The sequence below is a fragment of the Heterocephalus glaber genome, unplaced genomic scaffold (genome assembly GCF_053883595.1).
Source record: "Heterocephalus glaber isolate CG9 unplaced genomic scaffold, H.glaber_assembly_v1.0 deba00001457, whole genome shotgun sequence".
Taxonomy (NCBI): Eukaryota; Metazoa; Chordata; class Mammalia; order Rodentia; family Bathyergidae; genus Heterocephalus; species Heterocephalus glaber.
Window position 1 is genome coordinate 24,709,028 of NW_028258305.1, and position 13,327 is coordinate 24,722,354.

Here is a 13,327-nt window from a genome sequence, read left to right on the forward strand (position 1 = left end):
TTATTGCCCTTAGAGAAGCTACAATTAAAACACATTAATCTTTGTAACAAAAGCTCCTTATTGAGGCTGACAAAGATGGTGAAATCTGACGAATAATTAGTCTGGTTAATCTTTTAAAAGTGAATAAAACTGCTAACAAGTTAAATCATTGTGATTTTCAAAGTAAGCCTCTAGGGTGAGCAAAGGCTGGGGATATTATCTTCATTTTAAGAAGATATTTTCTTTCTCTTTCTCCTCTCTGGGCTTGTACTGGATGGAGGCCCTGTGGTTAGAACAGTGGGACTCTGAGAACCAGCTGGGAGAATGTGGCCATTGAAGGTGTAAGGACACGTTCTTTGCTTTTTCCCCCAGTGTTTTTCCAGTGTGTCTAAGAGAGGCATACAGTGGCTGAAAGAGGGGCTAGACATGACCTTTAAATCTGATCCAGAACTAATAGGGCACCCGCCTACCAGCCATTCTCAATAATCCCAAGTGGATCAATCCCTCCATCATGTGGTTCTAATGTCCTCCCCATTGTAAACCAACCGAGCATAACAATAGGGCCTGTCTTGGATAATTTCCCCTTATTTTTATCCCCTCTCCAGGCACATGGTTTATTTTTTCCAAACAGCACCTCTCCTTTTTGCATTTCAATTTCTATTGAAGAAATGTGCCATATTCTGAAATAGAAGGAGATGTGCAAATATGAACTGATAAACCGTGGGAAGTGGATGGGAAAGGACAATAATCATTTTGGCTGGAGTTTTAGCCTCAGCAGGACCTCCACAACTTTTGGGGGTTACACAGTAGATGTTGTGCTGCGCCATCATTGGAATAAAGGTCCTATTCTACTGCAGCTATTGGGGGTTGGCCCTCAGCTGTTCACCCCTTGAGTGAAGAAATGTGCCTTCCTCAAAACCATACTTCTGGGGGGGAGGGGGGCTGGCACTGTTGACTGGTGAGAGGGCATCAAGCCTGGCCCAACTTGGGACAGCTTGGGGGGGTCATCCTGGTGTCAGAGTTCTGTGGCGTTGCTGAGGTCTTCATCGGGAGAGCAGTGGAACTTAACCTCTTCCTCCACCCAACCCTAATTTCTTCACTGCCTTTGTAGTTAGTGTTCATGAGAGCGCTCTATAATAAATAAATGGATTGCTTAACTTCATCTCAGGCCCTGCTCTCTGGAGGCCCCAACCTATGACAGGAGAAGTCCCACTTCTATGTTTTTAATTAAAAATGTTTTTATTAGTACATGTTTGCAGTGCGTAATGATTACTTTCATCTTGGGGAGTAGGTACACGTACATAACACATCTTAATTACTTTTACTTCTTCCTCTGTCCCACTTATTCTAGCTCTAGATCTCCTTCCCATTTGCAAAAGATCTATCTTCCTGTTTCCTATTAGATTTTATTTTGTTTTTTATTTATAATTTGAGTTTCTCGTGTGAGAGAAACTATGCAATATTTAAGCTTGTGTGTCTGATTTATTTTACTTAACGTATTATGGTCTTAAAGTGCATCCATTTTCCTACAAATGACTCAAATTTATCCTTTTCTTGTAGAAAACTAGTACTCCATTATATATAAATATGACATTTTCTTTATCCATTCTTCTGTTATGGACATATAGGCCACTTCTACGATTTACCTTTTTATGAGTTGTACTGCTCTAAATATGAATATGCATATATCACTATAATTTGATGTCTTTAACTCTTTGGGGAAGATACCTAGAAGGGGAATATCTGGGTCAAATGGAATTTCTATTCTGTTTTTTGAGGAACCTCCATACTGATTTCCATAGTAGTTGTATGAGATCTCACTTCTGAGGAAAAGGTCTTTGGTGACTAGTGACCCGGCAGAAGCAGGTGGGGAAAATGAGTTTCCCAGCTTAGCTGGGGAGAAATTGCTGCTGCCACCTCCTAGCCCCATATCACTTCCATGGCAAGTGCACTCCTGCCAACAGATACCACAAGAGGCATCAACGATCCCAGCACTCTGGGAGGCCAAAGTAGGAGGACTGTAAATTCAAGTCCAGCCTGCACAATTTAGCAACTTGGTAAGACTCTGTCTCAAAATTTAAAAAGGTCTGGGGATGTAGCTCAGTGCAAAGGCTCTGGGTTCAATCCCTAGTACTATGAAAGGAAAGGAAAGGAAGATGGTTTCAGTGTAAGCATTCCATGAATTTGTAATGGCATTGAACCTGTGATGTCAAATCTGTTCCCAGACATTAGGGGCTGCTTTTTCTCTGTCTCCCTGTTCTCTTAGAATTTCCAGCATACTGCCAGGTATGGTGGTGCATGCCTATAATCTTAGCACCCAGGAGGTTGAGGCAAGAGGATCACCTCGAGTTCAAGGCCAGCCTGAGCTACTAGTGAGTTCAAGGACAGCCTAAACTACATAACTACATAGCGAGACCTTGTCTCAAAAAACAACAACAAAAAAAGATTTTCCAGCATACTAACTACAATGGATTTAGCATTTGTGTTTGCCCAAAATTCATATGGTCAAACTCTAATCCCATTGTGATGGTACTATAGGAGATGGGGCCTTCAGGAAGTAATTAGGTCATGAGAGTTAAACCCTCAAGAAGACAATATGAAACTTCTTATAGGAACTCCTTTGGTGGTGCATAATCCCAGTACTCAGCCTGGGCTACACAGTGAGTTAGTTCAAGGCCAGCCTGGACTACACAGTGAGACCCTATATTAAAAAAAAAAATCAAAAAACAAAAACCTCCAGATAAGACGTTTGAGAACTGGAAGAGGACAGGGTTTGGGCTGAGGTGTGAGCAATAATGAGCTCAATCTTGAATATGTGTAAGTTTAAAGTTCCCATTGATATAGGAGAAAGGTAACTCCCAACCTGATGTGTCAAGTTGTGTTCCCTGAAATCAAAGAATGAGTTCTAAGGAACAATAGAGGTTGAGACTGGGAAAGATAGGGGGAGAGAGAGAGAGAGAGAGAGAGAGAGAGCGAGAGAGAGAGAGAGAGAGAGAGAGAGAGCACTCAAGAGGGGTGCTCAGGTGCCCAAAGGAATGAGGCACACAATTAGGAACTGGGGACTAGGAATGGAAAATAGGACTAGCTCCTGATAGGCAGGAGGTGTCCAGAGTAGGTTGCCGCTGAGATCACTTCTCTGAGAATGCTTTATAGGGCAAAATTTGCAACATAGGTCAAAGTATAAACAACCAATAAGATTACAAGTATAGCCACTTAAATAATACTGATCCAATAGTGAAGCAGGGCATGCAGCAAGGGCATGTGGATGACATCCTTAACCTTGGTCAATAATCTATAGTCTTAGTCTTGTCTTTAGTCTTAGTCTTAGTGGGTGGGAGAGGATGGTCTATTTCAATGGGAATTCCCAAAAGGGTGGTACCAATTACAGCATAATCGCAACCTTTCATTTATACTTTAGGGAAGTATGTAAATCTGGCCATTGTAACTTTAATCTTGAGGTCTTGCCTTCTTCAGATGTACCTCCAGCCACAGTTGTGATGTGTTCTCATCTTCGGCACTGACTCCCTCGAGGGCCTAGCCCTGTCTGCCTATTAATTTCTGTCTAACTTAGCTGCTTATAATAGAAGTATCTTCTAGGCAGTGGGAGACAGTCAGTATCTCAGAGGAGATCCCCCAACTGAAGATGCATTAATTGACTCAACATCTTTTTCTTATTTATTACCTTATATATCACCTGTGGTCCTAATGGTCCTCTGGCAGTGAACAAAACAAAATTCCTATCTTTATCGATAAATAAACAAGCAAATATTATGTCAGACAGTGAGAAAAAGTAGAGGATGGAAAGTGTTGGTAGTAGATAGCTCTGTAACAAAAATTTAGACAGGGCCGGGGATTTAGCTCAGTGGTTCCGGCGCCTGACTCGCAAGTGCAAGGTCCCAAATTCAATCCCTGGTACCAAAAAAACCGTCCTCGCCCCGCCCCGCACCCCTCCGTCCCTCCCCCCTCCCCCCACCACCTGGCACCGCGCTGCGGACCTAATAGCTCTGCAAGTCTGCAATAAAAAATGGCCTCCAATAAAACTATATTGCAAAAACTGGGAAAGAAAGAAAATGGAAAAAGTAAAAAAAGTTGAGGAAGCAGAACCTGAAGAATTTATGGTAGAAAAAGTACTGGACCGTCGTGTAGTGAATGGGAAGGTGGAGTATTTTCTGAAGTGGAAGGGATTTACAGATGCTGACAATACATGGGAACCTGAAGAAAATTTAAGATTGTCCAGAATTAATTGAAACATTTCTTAATTCTCAAAAAGCTGGTAAAGAAAAAGACGGTACGAAAAGAAAATCTTTACCTGACAGTGAATCTGATGATAGCAAATCAAAAAAGAAAAGAGATGCTGCTGACAAACCTAGAGGATTTGCCAGAGGTCTTGATCCTGAACGAATAATTGGTGCCACAGACAGTAGTGCAGAATTGATGTTTCTCATGAAAAGGAAAGATTCAGATGAGGCTGACTTGGTGTTGGCAAAAGAGGCAAATATGAAATGTCCTCAGATTGTAATTGCTTTTTATGAAGAGAGACTAACTTGGCATTCTTGTCCAGAAGATGAAGCTCAGTAACTTACATCATTTATATATATACACATATACATATATATATATGTATATGTATATATGTATATGTGTGTGTGTGTGTGTGTGTGTGTGTATAAAGGGTCTTAGTGTTTGATTCACTAGTGTGAAAAAAACAGCATTCTAATGAAAATCAAATTTAATATGTTGGTTTGGAAAGTATTTGGGGAAGTTGTTGGGTTTTGTTTTGCATCAATAGCACTAGTTACTTTGAACAAATAAAAAGCTTTCTGTAGTTGCTTCCTTTATCAGAAAAAAAAAAAATTTTAGGCTGCCTTGGTGCCAGGAATTTATGACAAATGCAAACTTTCAGGCCCCTGGAGAAAGGCCAGGATCCAGTCTCTAGTGGCATGGTCCTGTAAATTTATCTTCACAGTGGAGCCTACTCCATGTTTGCCAAACTTCCAAATCCTTGAAATGGTTTTTTGTTGTTGGTGGGTTTTTTTTGGTGCGGGATCGAACTCAGGTCCTTGCTCTTATGCAGCAGGCAGCGAAACCACTGAGCTAATTCCCCAGTCCTAAAACTTCCAAATCCTAAAACTCATCTGGGGGCAGGGGAGGTGCTTGCTCAAAATAGATAACTTCCCGGGCCCCATGCTGGGCCCATTTACTCATAATCTCCTGGGGAGGGGCTTGGGATTTAAATTTTATTACTTGCCTAAGGGGGTCCTTGTCATTAGGGAAGTGTAGGAAACACCAATCTCTTCTTTTTCTTTAAAAGGGTGCCCTAGCTGGGCGTGGTGGCAAGACCAGCCTGGGCTACAAAGTGAGCTCAAGGGCAGCCTGAACTACACAGTGAGACCCTGTCTCAAGAACCAAAAAACAGTAAATAAATAAATAGGCACCTATTTGGGTAATTTAATAAATGGCTTGGGGATTCATGGCTACTGTTTGGGGAAAAAATAAAGCTATGTTACTCTGCATGTCAAAATTAGTTTTATTCTTTTTTTGTATTAAATTCTTTTATTGGTACATTGTAGGTATGCAACACAATCACATTTCTCACTGGGAACTGTACCTTTATATAATGCATCTTGGTTCTTATTTTTTCCCCATTCCTAGCCCTCCCTTCACCCCCTCCACCCTTCCCTATTTACAAAGACTTTATTTCCATTTTTTCCATTTCTCATCATTTGTCCTTTCCCTTCTTTTCTTTCTCCTGCCCCTCCCACTACCCCTACCCCTTCGGACCTTTTCTTCCTATTTTACATTATCGATTATTCATTCTAATCATTGGTACATTTTAGGTATACAACATAATGACATTCATCATTGGAAATTTGCACCTTTGCATAGTCTCTCTTGGTTCTTATTTTTCATCCTTGCCCAGCCCTCCCTTCAACCCCTCCAGTGCTCCCTATTTACAAAGATTTTGTTCCTATTTTTCCATTTTCTCATATTAATCCCATTCCCTTCTATCCTTTCCCCTACCCCTCCCACTTCCTTCCCCTTTGCTCCTTTTCTTCCTATTTCACATTACCTATTATACATTTAGTTCTTATTTACACTTTCAGTTTCTCACAGCAGAGAAACTAGTTGGTATTTATACATGTGTGTCCTATTTATTTCACTTAAGAGTATTGCCTCAATGTGCATCCACTTAGCTATAAATGTCTCTAATTTCTCATTTTTTATGGCTGAGTAGTACTCCATTTTATAAAAAAACCACATTTTCTTTATCCAGCCTCCAGTTGATGGGCATTTGGGCTGTTTCCAAGTTTTAGCTATTACAAACTGTGCTGCTATGAACATGGGTGCACATATATCACTGTGGTATGATTCTTTTAATTCTTTGGGGAAGATACTCAGTAGTGGAATAGCTGGGTCAAATGGGACTTCCAGTCCTAGCTTTTTGAGGTATCTCCATACTGATTTCCACAGTGCTTGCACCAGTCTACACCCCCACCAGCAGTGGAGCAGGGTTCCTCTTTCCACACAGCCCCACCAGCATTGGTTATTGGATGATTTCTTGGTAGTAGCCATTCTTTCTGGAGTGAGGTGAAATCTCAGTGTTGTTTTCATTTGCATCTCTCGAATGACCAGTGATGTTGAACATTTTTTCATATGTTTATTTGCTATTTCTACTTCTTTGTCTGAGAAATGTCTGTTCATTTCAGGTGCCCATTTTTGGATTGGGTCTTTAAATTTGGGAGGTCTGATCTTTTTAAGTTCTTTATAGATTCGAGATAGTAGACCTTTGTCTGAGGAAGAGCAGGTGAAGATTTTTTCCCACATTGTGGGTGGTCTCTTCACACTGCTAGTGGTTTCTCTTGCTGTGCAGAAGTCTTTTACTAAGAAGAGATCCCACTTGTTGATTGTTTGTGCTAGTCCATGGGCAACTGAGGTTTTGTTCATAAAATCTTTTCCTACACTGATGTCTTCAAAGGTTCTACCTAACCTCTGTTCCAACTGGTTCAGAGTTTCTATTTTAATATTTAGATCTTTAATCCATTTTGATTTTAGTTTAGTGCATGGTGAGAGATATAGGTCTAGTTTGAATCTTTGGCAAGTTGAAGCCCAATTCTTCCAGCACCATTTATTAAAGAGGCTATCTTTCCTCCAGTGAGGGTGTTTGGCTCCTTTTTCAAAGATGAGATGAGTGAGTGTGTCTGGCATTGTTTCTGCATCTTCTAATCTGTTCCACTGGTCCTCAAGTCTGTTTCTTTGCCAGTACCATGCTGTTTTTATCACAGTAGCTTTGTAGTATAGTTGCAGGTTGGGGATTGTGATACCCCCTGCCATGTCTCTGTTACCTAGAATTGCTTTTGCTATTCTGGGTCTCTTCTTGTTCCAAATGAAGTTTTGGATTGTTTCCTCAAGGTCCATGAAGTATGCTGCTGGGATTTCAATTGGAATTGCATTAAATCTATATATCAATTTTGGAAGTATGGCCATTTTCACTGTATTAATCCTTCCTACCCAGGAGCAGGGGATGTCTGTCCATTTTCTGATATCATCTTCAATCTCTCTTTCAGAGTGCCATAGTTTTCAAAGAAGAGGTCTTTGATTTCTTTCGCTAGGTTGATTCCTAGGTATTTCAGTTTTTTGGACGCTATTGTGAAAGGAATTATTTGTCCTATTTCTCTCTCAGCGAGTCTGTCATTGGTGTAGAGGAAAGCTATTGATTTTTGTGTGTTGACCTTGTAACCAGCTACTTGACTGAATTTGGTTATTAAGTCTAGAATCAAAATTAGTTTTAAATGAGTCAAAGATTTAAATATAAAAACATTCACAAAAAATGATAGAAGAAATCATGAATTAAAAAATATAATCTTCAACTAGAAAACTGGTTTCTAAATCTCAAAACATTAAACCAAAAGATATTAAGGGAAAAAAGTGATACATACACTTGGATATAACAAATTTCAAAACATGTATATAAAAACCAACCACAGGTTGTGCAAAACATGCCGAATCAGCCTGCTGCAGACAGGCAGGTCTGCGGACGCCCTACTGAGGTCCCGAGTCGCGAGGAACACGCTGAATCAGCGTGCTGCAGACAGGCAAGTCTGCGCACACCCTATGGAGGTCCCCAGTCCTGTAGAAGACCCCGAATCAGCCTGCTACAGACAGGCAGGTCTGTGCATGCCCTATTGAGGTCCTGAGTCGCGGAGAACACGCCGAATCAGCCCACTGCAGACAGGCAGGTCTGTGCACGCCCTACCGAGGTCCGGAGTCATTCGGAACCCTTCGGAACACGCAGAATCAGCCCACGCCCCTGCAACAATCCACTGGACCCCCACCCCCCCTCTCTATACAGCCACCTGGTTCCACACTACAAAGACGCAGAGGACACCCGACCACCAGACCTGGGTACTGAGTCCCACTGCTCCCGGCCCAGAGGTAGGGGCTTCTGAGCCGCCGTCCCACTGCTCCTGGTCCAGAGGAAGGGGCTTCCCGGCCACCATCCCTCCTGCTGCTCCCAGCCCAGAGATTAGGGCTTTTGGGCCACCTTCTGTTCCGCCACTCCTGGCCCAGAGGAAGGGGCCTCTGGCCCACCATCCCTCCCACCGCTCCCGGCCCAGAAGTAGGGGCTGCTGAGCCACCATCCCACTGTTCCTGGACCACAGGAAGGGGCTTCCCGGCTAACATCCCTCCTGCTGCTCCCACCCCACAGGAAAGGGCTTTTGGGCCACCATCCCTACCGCTGCTCCCGACCCCTGTCCCACCTCTCCCAGCTCAGACAAGGTAATCCGTGCAGGAACCAACAGCCCCCACCCCAGATGAAATGAGAAAACAAGTAAATAAGTCTCAAAACCAGACTTCCAGATCACCTACAGCAACCCCAAAGGGAAATGAGATGGAACACTCTGATATTCAACCACCTGGACCCACTTAACTGGCAACAAAAGGGGATCTGGAAAAAATGAAATCAGAAATGATTTCTCAGATAACAGGAGAAATTGTGCCCCTAATGCAAGACATGATTAATAAATCTAGAGAGGAACTCAGGAACGTGATGGAATCCCAACATAGGAAACAAATGGAATCCATAAAACAGATGCAAATAGATTTCCAGGACATGAAAAACTAAATTGAAAGTCTACACAGCAGAATGAGCCAATGTGAAGACAGAATTTCAGATATAGAAAATAAGATTGCAATTAATGATCAGGAAAAGAAAAATTGCTGGAAAATTATAAAGGAACATGATAAATCAATCCAGCAGCTGCTAGATGATGCAAAGAAGAATAACATAAGACTGACTGGACTCAATGAAGAAACAGGAGAGAGTGCAGATGACATAAATAATCTCTTCACAGAAATAATGGCAGAAAACTTCCCAAGCAAGGGAAAAGAGCTTGACATACAGATAAGTGAGGCATATAGGACTCCAAATAGCCTTGATCAAAAAAAGTCTACACATAGCCATATAATTGTTAAGATTCCAGAAACTCAACAGAAGAACAAAGTTCTACAAGCAGTTAGAGAAAAGAAAAAAATCACATGCAAAGGAAAGCCCATCAGAATAACAACAGACTTCTCAACACAAACCATCAAGGCAAGAAGAGCTTGGAGGGACATATTCCAAGCCCTAAAAGAAAACAGCCTCCAACCCAGATTGATGTACCCTGCAAAACTATCTTTCAAAATTGATGGAGAAATAAGATACTTTCATGACGAAGAGCACCTTAGGAACTTTGTGAATACCAAACCAGCACTCCAAAGACATTTACACAATGTCCGAGGAACAGACATTGAGGAGCACAACCCCAGAAAGCAAAGCAGAATGAACCCATCTGGCATGACAAGAAATTAAATGTAAAGGGGGAGAACCCAACAAAAAGAAAAAGTCATAGCAATGACAAGTCAATATGTTTCAGTTATAACCATCAATGTTAATGGTCTCAATTCACCAATCAAAAGAAATAGACTGGCAGAATGGGTCAAGAAGCAAAATTCAACAATATGCTGCATACAAGAAATACACTTAATTCAAAAGGAAACTCATAGACTGAAAGTTAAAGGGTGGAAAACAATACTCCATGCAATGGGAACCCAAAAAAAAGCATGAGTAGCTATCCTCTTTGCAGATCAAGTAGATTTCAAACCAACACTAATTAAGAGAGATGAAGAAGGACACTACATCCTTATTAAGGGAAGAATCCAAGAGGAAGAGATGACAATCATAAATATCTATGCACCAAACACTAGTGCACCCAACTATATAAAACAAATACTAACAGACATGAAAAGTCATATACGCACTAATACAATTGTAGTGGGGGACCTCCACCCCACTGTCACAAATAGATAGATCAACTAGACTAAAAATAAGTAATGGAATACTAGAACTCAATTGAACTCTTGAACAAATGAGCTTAACAGTTGGTTGCAGAGTCTTCCACCCCACAAAATCAGAATACATATTCTTCTCAGCTGCACATGGGTCATTCTCCAAAATAGACCACATACTCACACATAGAACATGTTTAAGTGAGTGCAAAGGAATTGAAGTTATCCCCTATATATTATCAGACCATAGTATGATGAAATTGGAGATCCATAGCAAAAGAAACTCAAAAAATTTCATAAACACGTGGAAATTGAACAACACACTTCCGAATAACCAATAGGTCACAGAGGAAATTAAAGAAGAAATCAGACAGTTCCTTCAATTAAATGACAATGACAATACAACATATCAGAATCTATGGGACACAATGAAAGCAGTCTTGCGAGGGAAATTCATAGCAGTGAGTATGCATATTAGGAAAACAGAACGAGCTCAATTAAATAACCTGATGCTGAACCTAAAGCTTCCAGTAAAAGAAGAGCAGGACAACCCCAAAGCTCATACAAGGGAGGAAATTATAAAGATCAGAGGAGAAATCAATGCAATGGAGACTAAGAGAACAATACAAAAAATCAATGAAGCCAAGAGTTGGTTCTTCAAAAGAATCAACAAAATTGACAAACCCTTAGCCAACCTTGTCAGGAAAAGGAAAGAAAAGGCCCAAATCCATGCAATTAGGAATGAAAAGGGTGAAATGACAACAGACCCAGCAGAAATCCAGAGGATAATCAATACCTACTGCCAGAACCTATACGCCAATAAGATGGACAACACAGAAGAAATGGACAGATTCCTAGATACATATGAATTACCAAAGTTGAACAAAGAAGACCTAAAAATTCTGAACAACCCAATATCAACCAATGAAATTGAAAATGTAATTAAAAATTATCAACTAAGAAAAGCCTGGGTCCTGATGGCTTCACTGCTGAATTCTACGAGACATTTAGAGAGGAACTGCTGCCACTACTGTTTAAACTCTTCAATGAAATTGAAAGGGAAGCAATACTCCCAAATTCATTCCTGGAAGCAAGCATCACCTTGATTCCCAAAGCAGAGAAAGACCAAACTGAAAAAGAGAACTATAGGCCAATCTCACTAATGAACATAGATGCAAAAATCCTTAATAAGATAATGGCAAACAATGCAGAAGATCATCAAGAAGATCATACACTCTGATCAAGTGGGATTCATCCCAGGGATGCAGGGATGGTTCAATATACACAAATCAATCAATGTAATACACTATATCAATAGAACCAAGGACAAAAACCATATGATTATTTCCATAGACACAGAAAAAGCATTTGACAAAATCCAACATGCATTTATGATAAAAACCCTACAAAAAATTGGAATAGATGGTCTCTACCTCAAACTGATAGAAGCCATCTATGAAAAACCAACAGCCAATATCATACTAAATGGTCAAAAACTGAAATCCTTCACACTCAAATCAGGAACAAGACAAGGATGTCCACTATCACCACTCTTGTTCAATATAGTTTTGGAAACATTAGCCACAGCAATTAGACAAGAGAAAGAAAAGGAATAAAGATAGGAAATGAAGAAGTCAAATTGTCATTATTTGCAGATGACATGATACTCTATATAGAAGACCCCAAGAACTCCACCAAAAGTCTTCTAGACTTAATAACCAAATTCAGTCAAGTAGCTGGTTACAAGGTCAACACACAAAAATCAATAGCTTTCCTCTACACCAATGACAGACTCGCTGAGAGAGAAATAGGACAAATAATTCCTTTCACAATAGCGTCCAAAAAACTGAAATACCTAGGAATCAACCTAGCGAAAGAAATCAAAGACCTCTTCTTTGAAAACTATGGCACTCTGAAAGAGAGATTGAAGATGATATCAGAAAATGGACAGACATCCCCTGCTCCTGGGTAGGAAGGATTAATACAGTGAAAATGGCCATACTTCCAAAACTGATATATAGATTTAATGCAATTCCAATTGAAATCCCAGCAGCATACTTCATGGACCTTGAGAAAACAATCCAAAACTTCATTTGGAACAAGAAGAGACCCAGAATAGCAAAAGCAATTCTAGGTAACAGAGACATGGCAGGGGGTATCACAATCCCCAACCTGCAACTATACTACAAAGCTACTGTGATAAAAACAGCATGGTACTGGCAAAGAAACAGACTTGAGGACCAGTGGAACAGATTAGAAGATGCAGAAACAATGCCAGACACACTCACTCATCTCATCTTTGAAAAAGGAGCCAAACACCCTCACTGGAGGAAAGATAGCCTCTTTAATAAATGGTGCTGGAAGAATTGGGCTTCAACTTGCCAAAGATTCAAACTAGACCTATATCTCTCACCATGCACTAAACTAAAATCAAAATGGATTAAAGATCTAAATATTAAAATAGAAACTCTGAACCAGTTGGAACAGAGGTTAGGTAGAACCTTTGAAGACATCAGTGTAGGAAAAGATTTTATGAACAAAACCTCAGTTGCCCATGGACTAGCACAAACAATCAACAAGTGGGATCTCTTCTTAGTAAAAGACTTCTGCACAGCAAGAGAAACCACTAGCAGTGTGAAGAGACCACCCACAATGTGGGAAAAAATCTTCACCTGCTCTTCCTCAGACAAAGGTCTACTATCTCGAATCTATAAAGAACTTAAAAAGATCAGACCTCCCAAATTTAAAGACCCAATCCAAAAATGGGCACCTGAAATGAACAGACATTTCTCAGACAAAGAAGTAGAAATAGCAAATAAACATATGAAAAAATGTTCAACATCACTGGTCATTCGAGAGATGCAAATGAAAACAACACTGAGATTTCACCTCACTCCAGAAAGAATGGCTACTACCAAGAAATCATCCAATAACCAATGCTGGTGGGGCTGTGTGGAAAGAGGAACCCTGCTCCACTGCTGGTGGGGGTGTAGACTGGTGCAAGCACTGTGGAAATCAGTAT

General features: G+C 40.7%; 1 pseudogene; it reads left to right on the forward strand.

The window, feature by feature from the left end:
• The first annotated feature begins 3,956 nt into the window (after positions 1-3,956).
• LOC101711595 (chromobox protein homolog 3 pseudogene) lies at positions 3,957-4,568 on the forward strand (annotated as a pseudogene).
• Positions 4,569-13,327: the final 8,759 nt, after the last annotated feature.